This window comes from Uranotaenia lowii, chromosome 3 (assembly GCF_029784155.1).
Source record: "Uranotaenia lowii strain MFRU-FL chromosome 3, ASM2978415v1, whole genome shotgun sequence".
Classification (NCBI taxonomy): domain Eukaryota; kingdom Metazoa; phylum Arthropoda; class Insecta; order Diptera; family Culicidae; genus Uranotaenia; species Uranotaenia lowii.
This window is the reverse complement of record NC_073693.1, coordinates 77,396,086-77,412,999: the sequence shown is the minus strand read 5'-3', so window position 1 is coordinate 77,412,999 and position 16,914 is coordinate 77,396,086. Positions and strand designations below refer to the sequence as shown.

The window sequence follows — 16,914 nt, the reverse complement described above, 5'->3', positions numbered from 1 at the left end:
TCATTTTTACAAACAAACAACAACGAGAATTTAGTTATATGAACTCCTAAATAACAACTTTAAAAAAAATAGAAAAAAGATGGAAAAAAGAGCAATTTTTAGCCTTCTTTCAATACTTCAGTATTATTGGTTTTAACCCTCAGTTCAAATTTTTCAAACAGGCAAACTCATGTCCAAATTAAAAAAAAAACTTTAAAACCATAGATTTTTTTATATGTCTTGATTTTGAAATGAAACTTTGCTTAAAAATGTTTCATTTGTTGAAAACTAAAACTTTTAATGACGAAAACTAAAACTTTTGATGACAAAAACTAAAACTAATTTTCAAAAACTAGATCACGGAAGGGATGTTTTAAAAGCAAATAATAGAGCAGAAAATGAAGAAAATATTCCATTTCTTGAGAATAATTACGTAAGAAACTGAAAACTCAATTTATCAATTTGTAATATTTATCAGGCAAAACTTCATAAAAAGTGTCAACAATTCGGACTATTTCTATTTTTTTCCTTTTCAAAATCATTAAAATTTTGGATGGTTCATAGTTTTGCAAACAACTATTTCCATAGCTGGTGTAAAGTTAAAATTTTGAAGATCTGTTTCAACAGAAATTCTTAAAAAAAAAACATTTATAATTCACTTGAAGGAGTGAATGATTTGAGAAAATAATCAGTTATCAAGTGATTAATAATCATAATCTCAAGTTTCCGGTTTAAATTTTAAGCGCTTTTTGAAGTAAGATTTAAGTTTTTTCGGTCAGCTTTAGCTACCAAAAGGAAACATCATAGAGAGCTCAGAACTGTTCATTAAAATGCAAGAAACAATTCTTATTAAAGGATCATCTTTGGAAAGCAGATGATCAAATCAGATCCAGTTATCAAATTCAAATCTAATTTTAGGACGAAAATTGAAAATTCACTTTTACAGTTTACAATTGGTACTATGAATCAGATGAAAAAATAATCAACAATTTTGTCGTCTTTATTTTAGGAACTTAAATTTTCCAGCTGATATGGAGCAGTACTTGGTATATTATCGAGGTTAATTCATGTGTTGAACATTGATTGGAAAATTATCTTAGATGGTAGATTTTCGTACGTTTATGATCTACTAAAGATGCCTAATTTTGAGCTTTTTTCAGACTCTAAGATACTGATGGACATAGGAATTTGACATTGTTATGTTTTTGAAGTCCAACGGAAAAGTTAGAATAAAGTCTTCTACTTATGAAAAAAGAATATCGAAAATTTCATGCCCTTTGATAGAGAACATTCTAGAGCAACCCGCAGCCCGCGAAGCCTTTCTGAAATTGAATTAATTTTTCCAATTTTCCCTATGATAGATCGTTAATTATCATAAAATACCAGTCAATAAACCAAAAATAGTTGACATTTCGATGACTTATTCAAATATGCACTTCAAGTGTTTTTATTTGGATTAGTCCCACACTAATTATGACTCGTGACTTTTTTTTTAATTTAAATATTCAATCTGTTTATTTTTCAAAGGGTCAAATGCAACATTATAGCCAGATACGTGATATTGGGATTTTTTTTCTAATTTAAAATACAGTTTTCCTAACTATTCCTTTAAGGGTTTCCTGTTCAAAATCAATAACCAATACCAAGTCGACGAAGGCAAATGAAAAAGTCGGAGGACTACTGATCAGCACATGATGATAAGTTGTTTTAAATTTCTGTCATAGGTACAGTTGTATGATAAATTAACTCAGCAGATTTTTTTTGAAAACATGATTATTTTATTTAATTGTGCGAAAACGCTTAATTTCTTGGTAATCAAATTCTAGCAAAACATTAAATCATTAACAAATGGAATACTTTTGCGTACTCATGGACAAAATTTACTTTGGAATCTGTGAAACTATTGTTGTTTCCAGGATTTCAGCGAACATCATCATCATTTTATGTAAAAACAATCTCACCTATTCTACTAAAAAAATCAGGGCTTCGAAGGCAAATTTTAACAGTGGAAAGACTTTTTGAAAATACGCACAGAAAACCGAAATTCTGATTAATTGAAATTCAAACAATGATTCAACGTTCAACGCTGAAAAGACGGTTTCAAAAATGAAAAAAATATTTCACTCTTTTTTAAGTTATTGCTGCTATGTACAGGATATACATAGCTCCAGAAAAATTTCAAATTGAAGTAAAAAGAAGGTACCGCCCCGGTTTAAACAAGAAAGATTTTTATATGGAAACAAGAAAAACGTGTTTATGCATCGTAGAAAGATCTTTAAAAAATTCCGTTTTTAGGGAAAATGTGATGTAAATCATACAAATGTAGTCTATGATTGGAAGAACAAATGATAGCAGAGATGTTCGAATTGATTGAAAAAAAAAACAATGTATTCCAAAACGACAACAATCTCTGATTTTGATTTAGTGACGGACAAAATCAATTTCAACTGATATTGTTCGGTTTGCATACAAAAATGATGTCAAATTTCTTTTCAAATAATGTCAAGTAAATGACCCATAAATTCGTTTGATTTAAAAAAAGGCCAAACATTTGTATTTGTAAGGAATTAACAGTAATTATCTTTGTTTTTTTAAGTGCGGCCCGAAATATTTTGTATTTAAATTGACCCGTTGGTTAAAAAGGTTGCTCACCTCTGTTCTAGAGAATATATTCACATAAAAAATATGAACTTGTTAGAATTATTTAAAACAAATGCGATGAGTTTGCATATATAAAATATGCACTTACAGTCAGTGACAAAAGTTAGTAACCAAGAACCTTTTTCCAATATAATTTAGCCCTAGTGTCTTATAACATAGGTTTATTTACGAAGTAATCTAAACTGACTAACATTGTTTAAGTCTTGATGCATTTTTTTAAATGAACTAACATATGTTGTAGACCCAGTTTTATTTTAATCTTTGATCATAATTTAAAAAATAAATGCTAACTGAAGTAAGAATAAATGCAACTATTTATCAAATTAACCCTCGATAATGACTACCTTTGGTATTCTCGAGCGCATATAAGCGTCGCGATGCCTATTAATTAAGGCTTCTGAACAATAGAGAGAACATCCTCAGAACTCCTTAACTGATATTTTCTTGTTTCCTATTGTTCATGATTTTTTTTTTGTTCTTAGAAGATTCTTGACCTATCTTTAAAAATGCTCCATGGGGTAGAAAATTTCAACGTGGAGCTATTTTTAGACATTCAGGGATATTATACAGTATTTATACTTGAACAAAATGAGATTTTTTCTCAAGTTCATTACCACACTGGAAGAAGTTATAACGATGCAAACACAATTTCTTTACGAGAAGTTGCAGGTTATTTTAATGATTGGTCGAACAATAAAATAGAATCATCCGTGAGTTGAGAATTTCCATGCAATAGAATATAAGGGCTAAAAGAGTCGAAATGTATTCAACCTTTTTATCTAGTGATGAATTTCAAACGATTTGGAATATTTTCTAAGAGTTCATGCATTTACAGACATTCATAAGTTTGATATTATATTCATTACATAAAAAAAACGAAACAATAGATTATTTTCAAATAAAAAGGCTAAATTGAATACATAAAATAACTTAAAAACATTTTGGTCCAGGCTAAAAATGATATTTACTAGTTCTTTCTGAAGTCATTGACTGCTTCAAAGTTTAAATTTCTCTAAATGAAAAAATTTCTTTACCTTTCTGTAGTCATTATTGTTAGTTATTAGAGTCTATTTCAATCAGAAGCTCATGTTAAAAAAAAATCCGGCCAAATATTCCAATCATTTACATGTCAAGGGATTTCTACCAAAATCAACATATTACAGTGATTACCTACCAGCGAGGGAACATTTCACTTTGAAGAACCAGAATCAAGCAAAGTGAATGAAAGAAGGAGGAAGGGAAATCCCGAATGAAAGAAAGCAAATGTATCTGCCTCAAAAATACATGTTCCAATTTCGCAAGAATAATAGGAATAAAATTTCATTTGCATACATGTACCTAGTGGCTGGCTTGCTCCATACGGAACGTTCTAGCCCTTCAGCTCAGCCCAACCGGAACCAGCCCTTCTTACCAACTTCCCCCAGACCAACTCAACCTACGACAAGTACAAAGTAAAACGAATAGGACCATCAAAAAGCGTACGGGGCATACATAATCATAAAATGTTTATCCCAAAAAAAAGCTACAAACCAAAAAACGTGCTGCACGTCTCTTTCGCAAGAATAATATGGGAATTCGGGTTCCCGTTACCAACTCGTTTCGCTAATCGGTTCGGGGCTGCAAATTTGCACTTCTCTTTATATTGGTAGGTATATGAAATATTATTATTTTCATAATTTCATATTTATCACAAATTTTTTAAAATACAAAAAAGAACCTGAGCAAGGGATTGGTGTTTTCGATTTCAAATTTTAAGTGAAAAATGGCCATCAGATCGTGATGCGCAGCAATAACATTTCCATCACACGATGAAAACGGAGATCTTTTTTTATTGACCTGAGCAAGGTGAAAAAGGAGGACACGGAAATTGTAAATTTTGAAAATTTGAGAACTAAAATTTTATCTTTTAAAAATTCCAAGAACATCCTTCAAATCCGATAGGCAATCCATTTCATTTTCACGATTTTCAAATAGCCTTACTTAAAATAAAATGTTTGACAAGTTTTTTTTTGACAAATTACTATAGATTTCCTTAAAAGATCTATCTAATATATTAGTACTGATAGAAAAAAATGTAACTTGTTTCGGTTCAAAAAGGTCTATATTGCCAGAAACGTTAGTGAAGTGTTTGGACTTAAAATACACAAGTTCTTAAATAATGAAAGTCGAAGACTTTGTCTATCTCGGCTCACTGGTGACCGCAGACAATGACACCAGCCGTGAGATCCGGAGGCGAATTATCAGCGGAAGTCGTGCCTACTATGGACTCCACAAGCAACTGCGGTCGAGAAGACTTAGCCCTCGCACAAAGTGTAACCTGTATATGACGCTTATTAGACCGGTTGTTCTCTACGGGCACGAGACATGGATATTGCTCGAGGAGGACCTGCGTACACTCGGAGTATTCGAGCGACGAGTGTTAAGAACCATCTTTGGCGGCGTACAGGAGAACGGAGTGTGGAGGCGAAGGATGAACCACGAGCTCGCGCGACTCTACGGCGAACCCAGTATCCAGAAGGTGGTGAAGGCTGGCCGGATACGCTGGGCGGGACATGTTGCGAGAATGCCGGACGACTGTCCTGCAAAACAGGTGTTCGCTACGAATCCGGTAGGAACAAGACGAGCGGGGGCGCAACGAGCGAGGTGGTTAGACCAAGTGGAGCGTGATCTGGCGAACGTGGGGTGCCCGAGGAATTGGAGAACGGTTGCCATGGACCGAGTGAATTTTAGGAATTATGTCCGTCAAGTTATGTCGTAAGACGGAATACTATGTAAATAAAAATAATAAATAATGAAATAAACATATGGGAGAGTGGGGTAATGTGGGCCATGGGGAAACGTGGACCACTCTGCATATCTAAGATGTGTGTTCAGATAAAAATCTCAATCCAATTGTCATAGTCGTCGTCGTCGTATATTTTGTTGACTTAAATACGTATCATATGCTTCTTTTAATTATAAAGCTTAGAAAAGTTGAAAAAGATAACTTACAAACAAGCACCTTCTAATTGCATCGATGGGGAATACGATTATGATTTTAGTTTTGTTTTGTTCTTTCACGTGGAAAGGAAACCAACCAATTTGCAAATCATAGCATGTGGGGAATCATGACCCACACATCTTAGGCCACCAATGTTTTTATGTTTTTTCACACATTCAGAACTTAAAACAAGTTTTCCCCATCTGTAATGTTTTCTTATGCCAAAGAAGAGTTATGAAGCTATTCTTCATCATTGTCCATCCTGTATAAGGAATTTTGCCAAATCGTTTGCGACCCTGATTTTTGAATCTATTTGATCATACACAACTCTCTTTTTTAATTTCATCATCTGAAATTGCTTTAAAATAACGAAATGAATTATGAAATTTCAGTTTAGGGTCAGTTCTTAAACTTTGCATGTTATTTGGTTAATTTGGATTTAGTGGCCCACGATTCCTCATCATTTTTCAAAATCCAAAAAATATTGCTTTTTTTTAAATTGTCAGAAATTGGGGAAAATAACTTATTAAAAATTAAAAAAAAATCGTAATGATACCTTTAAAATATTGAAAACTATACCATTTATATTTATCATTTTATCTTTTATTATAAAGAAGTTATTTATGGAACAAAGAAAAAAAGTGGCCCATGATTCCCTACTTTCCTTTGCATTTACAATGCACAGTTGTTGTGCTGAACATATCTAGCTGTACTTAATTAAAAGCGCCTATGGATGTCTTCAACAACACTGTTCAATTTTACAAGGAGTACATTCTGGTATAAAATTTATTGCCAAGCGGTCCACCAATAGCGAGATAAAAATGCTGACCATTTTCAAATGAGGACAATTTAGTTTTTTTGTTTATCTGATCATAATACATACATTTGTCAATATGTCAAAGTCAAATTGTATCACCCTCAGGAGTTACAGTGAAAATAAAAATATTACCTTTAAATCAGTTTTTTTATCTAAAACATGGCTTAGCATTCAATTGACATTTTATTTTATAAAAAAAAAATTAAAAAAATATTGCACCACATAATTAATAAATTACATTATTTATTCTTTTCTTCATTGACCAAAAACGATAATTTTCATGGCAAAATTGGTAATTTTCGTATAAATCAATGCCAGTTCTACTAATTTCCATGCTTATTTCAGATGAAATGATTCAATTTATCATCAAATATAATCACACAAAAGGTGGTGACATTTAATAATCGCTTATAAAATACACTAAATGCTTTCTATGGAGCTTCAGCTACTTTTAAAACCATCATAATGTATGAAGCAATTGTAGATCACGACTTTGTTCCGAAGACGGCGAACCGTTTAAGCCAATCTTCAAAAATTTGTGTTTTTGTTTCAAGGTATTATTTTTATTTTCACTGTAACTTCTCAAAGTTTTACAATTTGACTTTGACATATTCGACAAATTCATGTATTTCGATCAGATAAAAACATTGTCCAAGACACCAAGCCCTATTTTTGCAATAAGAAAAAAATAGCATTTTTATCTTACTATCGGTGGACCCTTCGGCATTAAATTTTTCACCAGAATATACGTCTTGCAAAACTGAGAATTGTTGTCGAAGACATTAAATGTCTATGTCATCATCCCTGGGCGCTATTTATTAACTACAGCTAGATTTATGATCTGCACCACTGTTCAATGGAGACACCAACCCGAGACTTACAATATACAGCATCATACTATATCCAAAGGCGGAGTATATCACCCGATTCTGTGATGAAAATTTCCTTTAAATTCTGTGAAATTATAGATATTTCCGAAATTCCGGCAACCTAGCCTAAATAGTTTGTTTCATTGGGATTTTCATTCTTCAGGTTCATAAGTAACCAAAAGTTCCATAAAACAGGCTCTTAAATGCTTATTCAGCTTTTTAACGAATGAATAGCATTCTACTCTGCTTAAAATTTAAGTTCTTAACGTTACTTCCAAAGTCCATAGTTGAAGCTGAGTAGAAAGTTGATCAGCTTCCTTATGAGATCTAAAATAAAAAACATCTATTAAAAAATAAGCATGGTTTTCCTCGCTTTGGATTTCTATATCGTTATTTGTTTTAATTTAATTTCACTTTTGATGTGAATAAGTGAATGAGTTTCATACATTATTTAAAAGTTTGTATGTTTGAAGATTTGAACGTGAAACATTCGAGGTGAATACAGAACACGCTATCCCTGTAACATAACTAAGTTTGCCAGATTGCCCGGTTTTATTCGGGTTTGCCCGGATATTTGATGCAAATTTCGAGAAAGTCCGGTCCGGCCCGGTTGCCCGGATATCGTGAAAAAAGTTCGGATATTGCCTGGATTTTTTCACAATTTTCACAAAGAAACCAAAAAAATATCAAAGTTTTTGAGTAAGTTTCAGCAAAATTGATCAACGGTATGGAAATTTTCAACGGTTGTTTCAAATAATTTAGCTGATTTACTTTTATAAACCTTTAAATATTTAAGTGTTCCAAAAAGTCTGCAATTACATTAATGAAATAGTAATTTCATTTTTTTTGCATTTTTTCTTTGCTTTTATATATAATAACACCTAAATTTTGTCCGGTTTTTGCCCGGTTTTTGGATTTGAAAAATTTAAATCGATGCCCGGATTTTGCCAGGTTTTTTTTAAAAAATGTCCGGAATTCCTAGGCCCGGATGGGAGTTGAAAAAAATCTGGCAACCTTAACCATAACCAATGATAAGGTTGATGTTATTTTAAACACATGTATAAAAAAAACTAAGAAGTATCACGTTTTCTAAGTTGATTAAATTGAAAAATGTAAACATTAATACCTTTTCATAGAGGGTGCATCCACTTTTTTTTTTAAATAAAATTGAAATTATAATTGAACGAGAGTGATGTTTTAGGTTGTTATTTTGTGACGCATTTTTGTAATTTTCTGTTTCCAATTTTAGTTCTGAAACTAAGAGCGTTTTCATGTGGTTAATCGATAAAGTTTTTACTAAACATTTAGACAATAATGATTTGCTAAACAATTTCTAATAAAGAAAATGTAAAGAGAAATTCCTGGACTAGTTGAAACAGGAGCAAAAAATAGGGTAGTTTTTGTGCCACAATCGAAAATTCAACTATTTAGATTCTTGTAAAACTTTTAATCGCAGCTCCTCAAAATGATTCTGCAATCAATCGAAACGGCTGCATAAATAATTTTTGGATATCTTCAGTGGGAAACATAAAATTTCAAGCCCAGATCATATTGAAAAATACCTTGCTGTTAGTTGCGAGAAGCTAAGGTCGATACCAGCTGGTGGTTAAATTGCTGCTGGAGGTTTCCCTGCTTCAACTGTAATAATTACTTCGCAGTTATGAAAATAAACTAAAATTCTGATCGTGATGAAAGGTCCCGAAGAAAGGAGACCATACCGAGTGCGGATACTGGTCAGGCATAACGTTGATCTGTACAACCCGCAAAGTACTCTGCAAAGTGATTCTGAACAGGATCTAGGAGAAAATAGACGCTACCCTTAGACGACAACAAGCTGGATTCCGATCCGGATGATCATGTGTGGACCACATCACAACGCTACGAGTATTACTGGAACAAATCAGCGAATTCCAGGACTCTCTTCTACTGGTGTCGTTGATTTCGAAAAAGTATTCGACAGACTTAACTAAAGATATGATCATTTAGTATCCGGGCACTTTATTTCGGTCATAGCTACATTACTGGAGATCGGATATGCAAAACTTTAGCAGCGTTGTGTTGGTTATGAAAAGGACTATCTTGTCTATTTTTGCCAGATTTTCAAGTTAACGTATGTTTAAGATATTTATGATGCAAAAAGAAATGGTAAAAATGATTTTGCACAAATTTGCACCTTTTGCGCATTTTGCGCCTCGAAAATTCTTCACTGTCGACTTGAAATCTCATAAACTGTTGATTTTTTCTGATTTTTTTTTGGACCAAAAGGTTAAAAAGTAGTATAAGGAGCCCCTCTAGGATCCACACAAAGTTCAAATCAAGCATCGGAGTGGAACCCTTGAGCTTAAATATGGTAAAAAGTCTATGGTTATTGAGATAACTGAATGCAGACCCCTAAAATAATACAATTAATCCATTTCCGGCAGTCAAAAAGTGTTGTCTGGCTAGTAGACACCAAGTAAAGAACTAATAGTTAGCAGTTCCTTAGATCGCAATCTGTACAACCGGTTTTTACGAGATGTGGCAGATGTGTTCTGATGGACAAAGTAGTTTTTATTAAAACCGGATTTAAGAGATCAAATTCTTCGAGATGTCTACTCATGAAAAGGTTCCAACAACTTTCCAATTGCTTTTTCCATGTAAGTTTGTGTAAAATATCATGATTTTGCGAAGGTTTTGCTTCTGTGGTAATAATATTTTATGTCATATTATTACCTTCATATTCTCCATAGAAAGTTTTTCGATCAAATGAATAGCTTTTAAAATACACACGTTTGTAACTGTCCGGATACTAAATGATCATAGCCTTACTTATAAATCGAGCTGTTAAGAAGTACAGAGTGACAAAAAAGTCCGGTCACACAGGAAAACCTCAATATCTCAAAGAATAAGAAGAAAATCTGAATCTGGCTTTCATAGCTTTATTAAGTAATTCATGAAGATACTTCACAGACGATGCCTCGGAATTACACCACCTTTATCTGATCGAACCAGCTTCATACGTACCGGAAAGTCGTCGCAAGTGGCGCGCACCTGCTCCATCGGCATCTCGTCCCAGATCTTCGTGATAACTCGCTTGAGTTGCTCCAAATTTGCTATTTTATAGTCGTTTAGCTTCGACATCATGTATCCCCACACGAAACAATCCAGTGGATTCAGAGACGACGGAGGCCATTCATTCTTCGAAATTTAAATCGGTCAAGTTTTTCTAACACCACGCCTGAACAACCTTCACTCTAAGCCACTACAACCCAAAACCAAGTTGTAATGCCGCAAAATCGTATGAAACTGGCTCCCGACGAAAATAAGTTTGGAGGGGTTTTCTCAAACTTGAGAATAAACGTCATTCTCGCAACTTAATTTTGGGGTACTGTCATTCGGCAGGGTTTTTATTTTTGTTGCTTGAGCTAGCCAAACGTATAAAAAGGGCATACAAATCTTTAATAATAAAAGTGAGCTATTTTTGATCATATTTATTATTCCCTTCATTGAAAATTGAACAAAATTACTTTCCTTAGAACCGAATAACTCCAATCTTGTTTAATCTGGGGGCTCTGATCACGTACAAACTGCTTGTGGCATGGGACCGGACTAACAGCTACAGATGATGAAGCTAGCAGAGCTGACATCCGGAAAGCTACGGAACGGAATTGATAAAAAAAAGTCCATTTGTTGGCTTCATATGGAGGCCTTCTACCAGCTCGTCGATACATCTGGCCTGTCGTCATCTAGGACAATCTGTTAATTGAATAAAAAAAAGGTTGTAAAAACGTTCACAATATGGAAAATTCTGACCTAACCTAACAGCTAACAGGAACAACTTTGCCGAGTTGGGTTTCAAGAATAGAAAGCCCATAACCTTCCAGATTGACGCGACGTGTTCGTGAATAGAAGAATAGGTTCTTATGCTCTCTGCCCAGACATGTTTGCTAAGCCACCTTGCACACTGCTTGACAAGATTATCCTTGCGTGAGATTGTCTCAAATCCACTGGAGGCAGATCCGGATGTTACATCTGTAGAAAAAAGTCTTTCGACGAGAGGGTTGCCCTGAAGACAATACACGGCGTTAATTACTTAAAAAATCAATAAGAATATTTTAATCCATCTTATCGGTCGCAAAAAAATCCAGGAAACCACCATTTTAGGAAGTGCTCCGATTTTCGAAATCAAAATATCTGAAATCAATTTTACCATTATTTCTTCCATTGTTCCGGCTTGCTCTTTGAGCATTCGTTCCAAATGCTAGCCCATAGTTTGTTGAATTGCAGTGGTCTATGTTTTAAGACCTTTTTCGCTTTCGGTATAGGTTTTGTTGAATTATTTCCAATTCACTGGAGGCAGATCCGGATGTCGTTCCACTCTTTTTTGTTTTCAAAAAGTATACGTCGAAGGGAAGGTCTGAAGAAAATTATCGCTCCTGGAAGTGCTAGTTGATTGTTGCAAGAATCAATAAAGCATACTTCACAATTTATCTTACCATAAATTCACAATTTCACGATGCGCTCCTTGCTGAATATGACAACAATGGCTGAACACAAAGGCAAAAATAATTTGGGGCAATCAGTTCAAGCAGTGAACTTTCATTTTCGGCTGTTGACAGCAACCCAAAATTAAGAACGAACGCTGAACTTTGTTTTGATGCGGGGCCGTTCTTAATTTTGGGTTGTTTTTATTCTGAGTGTTTAAGGTGAGGGATGCTGCGCCATCTGTCAGGAAGTAAGACTGACGTCTTATTTTGGAACCGGGAAACGTTCAGCTTGTCCGCAGAAGCTTGCTGGAGGCTCACACTCCAAATTCGATCATTTTGGCGATTGATTGTTTGCTCCAAAACGAACAACTTCTCGTCCGAAAAAAGAGCTCGCCATCTGCGCGCCAAACCGAGCAGCGATAACAGCTGCCCTTAACTCTGCCATGGTTCACAACTCAATGTAAACAAACTGCACAAAAACGAAACTCTGCCACTTTGGGCAGCAAGGTTAGCCCTTTCATTTGACATATAGAAGGCCCCAGAGAGATGCAACGCGTAGGCTACAGGCGACCCCAAAAAAGTGTGACCGGAGTTTTTTGTCACCCTGTAGATCAGGCATGTCAAACTCGTTTAGGTGTGCGGGCCGCATTGAAAATTTTCTATGGCGTAGAGGGCCGCAGCCAAAATCAGTTTGAAAAATATCATATTTGTTTCGCGGAGATTAGATAAAATACAATGGAATATAGTTATAAGTAAACTTGGAATTTAATTTAGCGTTGAATTTTAATTAAAGCTTTTAATGTTTTACTTTCTTATATTATAATGCATTATATCTATTGTCCTGATGCTTGACATCTTTTTTGAGATACTAGTTTATCAATATCAGGTTGAAGTTTATTTGTCACTGACACTTTTATGATTGATGATAAATTTATATTAGATAATATCGAACGATGAGGAGTTTTTGTAGCTTTCATAATGGAAAGAAAACTGCTCACATAGATAGGTAATTGCAAACATAGCAAGAATTCTGGCAACAAATTTCCGTATTTCAACGTAGCCTTCAGGCAAATAGCTTTAAAATTTTGGTAGAGCCACTTCAATGTATTTCGCTTTTAATAAAGAATCGCACTGCAGCTCTATCAACTCTAGTTGCAAATTATCAGCAGCATTTTTAAGGAGCAAGCGATAATGGAGATACCAACTACGAAAATTCTTGCTCGTATGAATTAAAGTCACGAAAACGTTTCTAGGTGAAGTACACAGAAAAAAAATCTGAATCCTTAACGACACTGAAATTGAAAACCTTTATTATTACATGACATGGAACGCGATTTATTGATGTAAATTTACAAAATAAAAACTGTTGAATCCTTAACAGCACTGAATTCTAATGACACAAATATTACTTGACACGGAACGCGATTATTTGATGTAAATTTACATCACATATGATGTAAATAAAAAGAAGCATCACATACGACGGAATTTTCAGTGCGAATTAAATATTACACGTCTTAATATTTTACAAGTCTTTCAAATTTTACACGTCTGTTGAAGATTGCAGACGTGTAATGTTCAACTCGCACTGAAAATTCCATCATATGTGATGCTTCTTTTTCGTTACATCATATGTGATGTAATTTTATAATTTTTTTTTGGTCACACGAAATTCTCAACAACACTGAATTGGAAATTTCTCAAAATTACACGACATGAAATATTACAATACACTGAACGTGATAATGTAATGTAAAATTATAAACTGTGAAGAACAAGACCAGACAAATGTGACAAAAACTGTTAAGTCAAGTCGTGCGCCAAAATATTTTCCCCGCGCGCGAGTAAGTTAATCGGTGTTGATGGTTCCCGGAGATATCCGAAAAGCAGGGATGCGGTTCTGGAAGCGGATCCACGGTGTTCAACATTGGATCCGGTACTTCGCGGAAAAAATAAAAGAAATAAAATAGGATGTGTGTTAAAAAAAAATTTGCCGCTTAATAAAATGAATCATATTAATTATAGATGAGTTTTATTTTTATTAAGAGACGTGAAAATTCCAGTATTGAATCATATTAACAATAAATAAAACAAAACAAATTCCAATTGGAAAGTTTTTCTTCCAACATTCAGTGATTTTATAATTTACATCATTTTTATTTTACACGTTGCTAAATTTTACATCATTTTTTATTTTACACGTTGCAAAATTTTACTGGTGTGTAATTTTCAACTAGCACTGAATATTCCGTCATATATGATGCTTCTTTTTATTTACATCATATGTGATGTAATTTTACAGATTTTTTTGGTAGTGTGTATGTACATATGTATATACCAAATGATGCAGCCTCATTTGATCTTTTCAGTTCTTGATACTTAGAGAAGTGCACAAGTTTTTCTTTGGAAATTTGGTTGATCCATAACCGTACCTTCGTTTGAAAGTTTTTTAAATAATCACAAGCAGTTATGATATTTTTTTCTTTTCCTTGAAGTTTTCAAATCTTGCAGGTGGCCAGTGAGATCAACGGCAAATGCCAAATCCTGAACCCAGTCGTCTGCTTGAAAATGTTCAACAAGTTCACCTTTCATTTCCAAAAATAATAATCTTTCCTCGTATTTAGCAAAACAAAATCTTTTTAATATTTTGTGGCAGGAAAACAGCGTACTTCTATGTAGTAGGGAACCCAATCGAATTCATGCCAATGTCTTCCAAAAATGTCGAAAATTGGCGATGATTCAAGCCACGGGAACGGATAAAATTTATAGTATCTGAAACTGGTTAACTAATTCTTTATCTGTATTAAACTCCATTTTTCTGAAAAATTAAAAGAAAAGCTTTGATATATTGGGTTATATATGAGGCTCTTGGAGAGAAAGGGTTGTAAGTGCAAAAATGATCATTTTTGAGTTTATCACTCTAAACAATTAGTTGTATTAAAATCTGTATTCAGTGCTTATTTCAGATTTTTATAATTTTATCTTCATACTTTTATGAACGGACAAACGCTACAACTTCCAAAAAAGTATATGGAAAATCGCACAACAAAGCAACTTTGAAGGGTGCTAAAGTAGGTTTTGTGTACTTATACCCCTTTCGCTCTGAGGGGCTCATATGATGTGACAGCAATTGTTTACAAAAAAACTGATTTTTCACTATGTTGTGTTGTGAGCCTACTAGGTTGAATGATTTAACTGAATCAAAGCAATCGAAAGATTCCTTTTAATTCAACCACGGTATACCGTGGTTGAATTAAGAGGAATCTTTCGATTGTTTTGATTCAGTTCAACTGATTTTTATTTATTTTCGTCAAGTTTCAAATTCAAAATCGACCGCTGAATCCGAATAGAAGTCATTAAAATATCTGCGAAGAGCAGTTTATTGGCCAGATTATAGAAAAAGATAATTTTATGAACAGAAGCTGAAGAAATTAAAATAACACAATTATTTTTTTCATTTTACAGTCTTTTCAAAAACTGTCCTAATCAGTTGTTCCATTTTTTTTTAATTTAGTTACCGATATGGTATTAAAATGACTCTCAATTGACAAATTAAAAATATTGTTAACTAGTTGTTGTAATATCGAAATAAAGAACTCAAGTTTGTATCGGAAAACTGATATCGTAATCATCTTTATTCAAGTCAAGTGATGTTAAAAGGTCAGGTTACAATAGTAATTGATATTGATAAATGGATTATTAAAAATGCATGCTGTTTATACTCACGTATTTGGAAAGGTTTGAGACAATAAGAAGACTTCAGCGGTGGGATATGTTTTTGTTCAATTCCGGTGCAACCAACACACTTACCACAAAATAAACTGAACGTTAGACAAGTGGTCACTGACGCAAAATTATTCAGTGCTACAAATTTAATTTCGGAAATTTTTTGATTCTTTAGGATGTGCTTTTTTATAATGAATAATGTTGATATTCACGCTCACTTACATCTTAAATTTAAAAAAAAATCACAATAAGTCTATTGTTCCATCGGTAAAACAAAAATAATAGAACCAAAATACTTGATTGACATTAAGTTGAAAACGTTAAAATTCAACTTTATTTTTTTGCAGTAACATTTCACATAAAAATCAGTGGTGTATTTTTTTGTGACAATTTAAGTCGGGGCTACGCGGGCCGCATTGACCAAGGCCGCGGGCCGCATGCGGCCCGCAAACCCCCAGTTTGACATGCCTGCTGTAGATGGAGCTGATCAAACATGATAGAAGAATGTTATCCGAACTTTTGGTTGCTTAGGATGATGTTGTTTGTCTATGTTTGTGTCAGTGTGCAGAGTTTAACGTTTGTTTAAAATTTTAACGGCGTGTTAGAAAATTGATTGTTTATGGTAGAAATAACGTCGCAATTTATAAAAGAAATTTCTGTAAACAGCAGAGCTTTGAAAGTTGATTTTACATTTTAAAAATCCAATATAAAACGGTTGACACACGTTCCGGAAAAAAATTGAATAAAGTTATTGAAAACTTGAAATGCCTTTATCTCGAAATCTTGTGGTTGAAAAACTCAATTCACGACCTAATGATAAAGTATGTGGAAATCGAAGATTCTAAATGGTACTCTGATGTTGGTTCTATTTTCTTATCCCTTAACAACTTTTAGAATATTACATTTTACATAAAGATTCAATGGTATTAGTGAGTGCAAAATTTTTATCTGTCAGATCGTTATTTTCATCAAACAAGAAACATGTAGGTAGACGTCCACTTTTCTACCCTCCAATACAAAATTCTGCTTCATCAATCAATTGACCATTGCTTAAAAATACGCGTATTCGAAGATTGTCTCGAACTGATACATAACCACGACAATACTGTAAAAACATTGATTCCATTATTCGAACGAGCCTATCTTCTATGTACGAATTTTCGTCTCAATGTAGATTGTGGGCTGTTCAATATATTTACATACGTGGGTGCGAAGTGTATTTCGACTACAATTGAAAGAAGGAAGCTAGAAGTACCTACCAAAACAATATGGTAAGGAAGTCGAGCCACTATGACGATGCCGGCCATGGTGAAGGTCCTAGAAATTCGTCTTGAGAAAAAGTACTCATATATCTTATATGACCGAATTCTTCGTCGAATCCTGAATGGAAACTATCAAACCAAACCATACAAGATC

The 16,914-nt window shown here is 33.7% G+C and overlaps 1 long non-coding RNA gene across 1 annotated transcript; it reads right to left on the bottom strand.

Annotated features, from left to right (window-relative positions):
• Positions 1-11,177: 11,177 nt before the first annotated feature.
• Positions 11,178-11,898, bottom strand: LOC129751529 (uncharacterized). Its single transcript, XR_008738739.1, has 3 exons — positions 11,782-11,898; positions 11,496-11,721; positions 11,178-11,351 (listed from the first exon to the last, which is right to left on the bottom strand). It is a non-coding gene; the product is annotated as an uncharacterized LOC129751529 (long non-coding RNA).
• Between the last annotated feature and the right edge of the window lie 5,016 nt (positions 11,899-16,914).